Here is a 6,630-nt window from a genome sequence, read left to right as displayed (position 1 = left end):
ATATATTTTACTTTATTTTTAATAAATATAATTTTAATATATATATATATATATATATATATATATATATATTAACTTAATAACATTATAATATTATCACCTACTAATATAATATCACACATATTTAAAAAATGCATACACACAATAGTGTCTGTGTTACGTTAGTCAATGGAATATGAGTATATTTTTTTACACGATTCTTGTTTACATTAACTAAATTAATTGATATAAAAATAATTGTTCAAGCATCATTAAAAATGCTTTGATTTATTTAAATCGAAGATTTATTTTTAAAGTAACTATAGTAGAGTGGATGCGAAAATTGGATCGAGAATCTAACAATTTGGTTAAGTAACCAAATTTTTTCGTTAACATTTTAAAATCAATTGAAATAAATTTTGGTAGGACGGTAAATATATTGTGAATATGCATATTTCATGATGTTGATGTCGATCCATAATTGACATCACCATATTTTTTTATTATATTATTTTTATTTATTATTGTTATTCTCTTTTTGAATAATTAAAGATTTATTCAATAATTTTAAAAAATATAAGTCTTTTATCTTTTATTAGATAATTTATATTTTATTAAATGATTTTAAAAAAAGATAAGTATTTTATTTTTTATTAAATAATTAAGATTTTATTCTATAATTTTAGAATAGATAAGTTTTTTTATTACATAATTAAAATTGTATTAGATAATTTTAGAAAAGATAAGTATTTTATATTTTATTAGATAATTAAGTTTTATATTAAATAATTTTAGAAAAAATTACTATTTGGATTTTATTTATGAAATATTTTGAAGATAGGTGAAAATCTCAAAAGATCGAAGAATATATCAAAAGTATGAAATTTCATAAGATTAAAATATATATATCCATGATATTCAAGTAAAATTCAATCAAGTACAACTTTTAGGTCGAGACCGATTCATTTCATTCGCCCAGCTTTACAAAAATCATTAAATAAAGTGCTTCATAGATTTATAAATTAATCTTTTGGAAAATAGGAAACTAATCCTACGAGGATAAAAGACAAAGACACATTCTAAAGACCGAAAACATTAGTCATCACCATTATTTTCATCATTTATTATTTTTTTAGTGTTGTCTAGGAATAAGTATCTCCCTTATTCATTGGAGTTTAATGTAATGTATCTTTATTTTTTGTAATTTCTATTTTTTAATATAGTTATTTTTTAATAGTTTTGTATTCTATTCTTGTTCTTAGATGAACGATTGTTAATTGAATACCGGTATGTAAACATTAGAAAATAATTTAGAAGCTTGATTACGAAATAACAACTAATAAATTTTGCCATTAAACATAGAGCTCAATCAATTAGTCATTACAAACATATGCGAATTTTTGATAAAAATATGTAAGGTACTAGAGTTTTTAGTAACCAGGTTTAGACTTGTCTATAAAGAATGTATAAGGAATTAGAGTTTGTTAACTCATGGTCTAAATGTTAGAGAAAAAAATGAGAGATATATAGTTTAGTATTTTCACATTGAATTGATACATCAAATATAACCTGGTGAAATTTTTACCTCATAATTAATACCATAAATTTAATTCTTTTCATAATTTAAAATTATTTTATTAAAATAAGTTTTTATTATTTCAAAGTTCTTTTAACCTTAAATAATCTAATTTGTTTTAAACAAAAGGGAATCTTTAAGAAAATGATATATGATTTTTTAACTTTATTATTGGAATTTGGTACACTTACCCCAATATTCATAACGGTCATTATTAATCATATAATAAACAAATTAGAGGTGTGATATATGTTATGTTAAATACAATAATATTATTAAATATATTAAATATTTATTAATTACGTATTAAATTAATGTATTAAAGTACATTAAAATCTTTGGTATTTGGTACACTTACCTTTATTCATAACCGCCGCTATTAATTATAAGATTAAATATGTTTTTGTCCTCAAGTTTTAGTGAATTTTGAAATTAGTCTTTTTTCGAAACTTTATACCAATTTAGTCCTTCATTTTTGTAAATGCGTGGATTTAGTCATTCTTACCAAATTTTGTTAAATTTATTTGATATTTTAAACGTATTTTATAATAATATTTGAGTTAACATTGAAGCAAAAATGTGTTAAACGGTATAAACAATTCAAATGCTATCATGAAATGCGCTTGAAACGTTAGATAAACTAAACAAAATTTGATTAAAAGGACTAAATTCACACATTTTTAAAGATGAAGGACTAAATTGGTATAAAATTTCGAAGAAGGACTAATTCCAAATTTCACTAAAACTTGAGGGACCAAAAACATATTTAATCCTTAATTATATGATAAACAAATTAGGAGTTGATATACGTTATGTTAATTTGGTTGTTCACATAACTAATTATTATGGATCATGCTAACCGCAAGCTATTATTTAAAGTGTAGTTAATGCATTATAACTTTAGTAATTATTAGTGCACTTTTACTTTATTTGGATGATAAAAATATTCATGAGTCTTATATATTTGTTAATTGATAATTTATTTGATAAAAGAAATAAAAAATAATTAAATTATATTTCTTAAAAATAAAGTGAAATATATAAGAAAATATGAGAGAATAACAATTGATAAATAAAGAAAAAGAGAATAGTAAAGATAGACGGTTTTATAAAAAAGTTTGTAAAAGTAATGGTCAATTTTCAAAAATTTAATAAATAATTATATTTTAAAGGGTAAAATTGGTATTTTGAAATATGGACACAAAAGAAGTAATTCTCTTTATATATTGTTATAGATATTATATTTGTATGTGATGATAATGTAATGTTATTAAGTTAATATATAAAATAAATTTATATTTATTAAAAATAAAGTGAAATATATCAGAAAAGATCAGAGAATAACAGTTGATAAATAAATAAAAAAAGAGTAAAGATAGACGATTTAAAAAAAAAGTTTGTAAAAGTAACGGTAAATTTTTAAAAAAATTTAATAAATAATTTAAAGGGTAAAATTGATATTTTGAGATGTGAACACAAAAGAAGAAATCATCTTTATATATTGTTATAGATAATGATAATAATAATTTTTTTTTATAATAAATAATCATATATAACATTAATTTTATCTATCACATTAATTTATTTATTCACAAACTTTGATGAACTTCATTATCAAATTCACTTACCCTACCTCCAAATCTTTCAAAATCAACAACTAAAATTCATTTATTCAAATTCATCCTCTCATCCTCTGAATTGAACACATCCTAAAATTTCAACAATTGATCAACAACTAGGATTATTTATCATTATGCAGGTAGAGTTAATGTGACATTATCATATCATTTATTTTTCTAATAAAAATTGTAGATTTTTTTAATATCTATTTTATTTCTAAAATACACTAATTTTGAGATTTTAATATATATATTAATTTTTAATATATTAAAATAAGTGTATTTTGAAAGGAAATAAGATAATTATAAAATTTATTTTGTCATAATTTCATTATTACAAGCATTTTTTTCAATTGCATTTTTTATTTATTTATAAGACTTAAAGTTTAAATATTATTTCTGGACATTAAACATACTTAGATTCATATATTGCAAGAAATTTTTTTAATAATAATAATAATAATTAATTTCAGTAACAAAAATATGTTTAAATTAATTATATAAATAATTCTTTTCATTGTCAACACCTTTAAAGATAAAGTTAGTATTTGGATTCATACTGATGTACGGGTATGTATTTTTACAAGAATCTTGTTTACATCGACTAAATCAATTGATATAAAAATAATTGTTCAAGCATCATTCAAAATGCTTTGAATTATTTAAATTGAAGCTTTATTTTTACAATAACAATAGTAAAGTTGAAACGCAAATTGGATACAGAATAAATCTTACGACAAGTTGATCAAGTAACCAAATTTTCTCGTTAATATTTTAAAATAAAAAGGAATTAAAGCACAAAATATTATAACATTTATTTTTTCATAATTTTATTACAAGCATGTGTAAATAAAATGTCTAATTGTGCTCTGGAATTTTGTTTCCAGTAAGCAATTATTTACTCTTCCAAGTTGGGACATTTTTGCACTTAAGAATCAACCACATCAGTCACTTCACCACGACGATATGATACAGAAAAGTCATTGTAAATGAGATGAACAAGATGATTAATTGAATTATAAAGAATAAAAACATTAAAGAAAATGTGAATTTTACTAAAAAATAAGTACCAATAGTAACAGTAACTATCTTGTTCACGCCACACTTTGCAATACAATTGTAGGCACTGGGAGACACTTTATTACAGTTTGCAATACATGAATCATAACATTTTTCATACGGGCCTTCCGTAACAAAACATAGTGCTGCACATTTTGCAGGACAAGAGTTTATTACCTCAATACTTAGTATTTCCACAAAAACCAAGATAATCATCCCCAAAATCGCAACTATGTTACTTTTCATCATGTTTTTCCCCAAAAAGTACTTTCTACACTCTAGGTTATGATTTTGTATTTTGAAGAAAAATGAATATCAATTTAAAGGCACATAAATTGTCTTTGAAGTAACTTCAACGTAGACACGTCAAAGTACAGGTAGACTCGAACCGAGTTAAAAATAAGTGAATTTAATCTGGTTTATTTTATGATAAGTTAAAAATTTTGTAATTCGGCTCAATCTACTATGAGTTGGTGGGTTAAATAAATTGACTCACCAACCCACATAAAAAAAATTATTTATGTATTTATTTTTAAGTATTTATATATTTAAATAATTTTTTAAGCAATCCATGAGATGACAATCACAATAAAATCAAGAACTAATATCTTCATCATACTCACCACCAATATATGATGAATTATTTCCAAAAAAATATTCATATAGTCCAAGAAAACATGGCTAATATTACATATTGTCTGTTATGCTATTCAACAAAATATAAATAAAAAAACTACACATTTTTGTCATGCTAATTTAAAAAAAAAAATAGTTTATAAGACAGTTTGATTGAATAATTTACTATAAAAATTATAGGTAAATATTAAAGTATCAACGTATATAACTTAATAATCAAATTAATTAAACATTCAAACTATTCAAAATATTATTGAACAACATTTTATCATTTAAAAATATGAAATTGTGAACCTATATAATTAGGGATAGTAAATAATTATTAAAAAAAATTAAAAAAAAATAGTAAAAAAATATTGGTGGGTTAAGTGGGTCAACCCACCATCAACCCGGCTCGAACCCGTGAGTTAAGTAAGCCGTATTGAGTTCAACCCACTTCCAAAAAAATTTATTTTTTCTCAACCCAACCCAACTCGAACTTGTGATGAGCTGAGTTGGCTCATGAGTTAAAATCCATTTTAACATCTCTACTTCAACGACTCATTATTTGCCAATAAGGTAATAACATAAGTCTCATTAAATACATTAATAAATGAATCCGTGGGGCTAATACACAGTTAGCCCACCATATTTTATTTTTAATATTGTGTGCGTTAGCTTTAATTTAATTTCATAAAACACCTATAAGACAAAAAAAAAAATTGTCTGTTACAGTTAAAGATGTAATTATGGGAAACATAAATTTACAGAAAATAATAATATGATTCTTATTTTTTGACTATTATCCTTTATTTAATGATAGACTTAATGTAGATAATTAATTCTTTCAAAAAACAATATAGTGGTACATTAATCAATGATTTATACTAAACTACGTTAAAGAGTAAAGAAAAGGATTAGAGTCAACAAATAAGAGCCATAGTATCATTTTCCTAAAGTTACGTTTATTGGCAACAACAAACTCATGTGTACACGAGGATGACCAAGCGTACTCCTTGATTATGTTAAAATTATTACTAGTTATTTGAAAAAAAATTATTTTGTCTTCCCTAATCTTATATATGTGTTCCCTTAGTATATTGTTCCCACTGACTTAGAGTCTTAGAGTGTGTTTGGATAGTGTATTTTAATGAAGCAATTCTTGTTTTTTTTTGAAGAATTTAGATTTCTTTGTAATGAAATGCTTTGTTTGGAAGAAGAAATTAAAAAGCATTTCAAATGCAAGCATTTTTTTGAAGGATTTCAATTAGCTAAATTAGTAGACATTCAAATACCCTCAAAATAGTTGAAATTTGAAATTCTTCTCACTTAACCTCACATTCTAGACGATCTAGACGGGCACGACGACTCGGACATACCCGACGACCCCGACGACCCGAACGTGCCCGATGACCCGGACAGGCCCGATGACCCGAACGGGCTCGACGACCCGGACGGGCCCAACGACCCGGACGGGCCCAACGACCCGGACGGGCCCAATGACCCGGACGAGCTTGACGACCCGAACAAGCCCGATGACCCAGACGGACCCGACAACCCAGACGGGCCCGACGACCCGGATGGGCCCGACGACCCGGATGGGCCCGACGACCCGGATGGGCCCGACGACCTGGACATGCCCGATGACCCAAACAGGCCCGACGAACCAGACGGGCCCGACGACCCAAATGGGCCCGATGACCCTGACAGGTATGACGACCTAAACGGGCCCAACGATTCAGACGAGCCCGATGACCCAGACGAGCCTGACCTAGACGGGCC

The sequence above is a fragment of the Vigna unguiculata genome, chromosome 11 (assembly GCF_037176805.1).
Source record: "Vigna unguiculata cultivar grain cowpea cultivar isolate G323 ecotype 2 chromosome 11, ASM3717680v1, whole genome shotgun sequence".
NCBI lineage: Eukaryota > Viridiplantae > Streptophyta > Magnoliopsida > Fabales > Fabaceae > Vigna > Vigna unguiculata.
Note: the sequence above shows the minus strand (reverse complement) of the source record.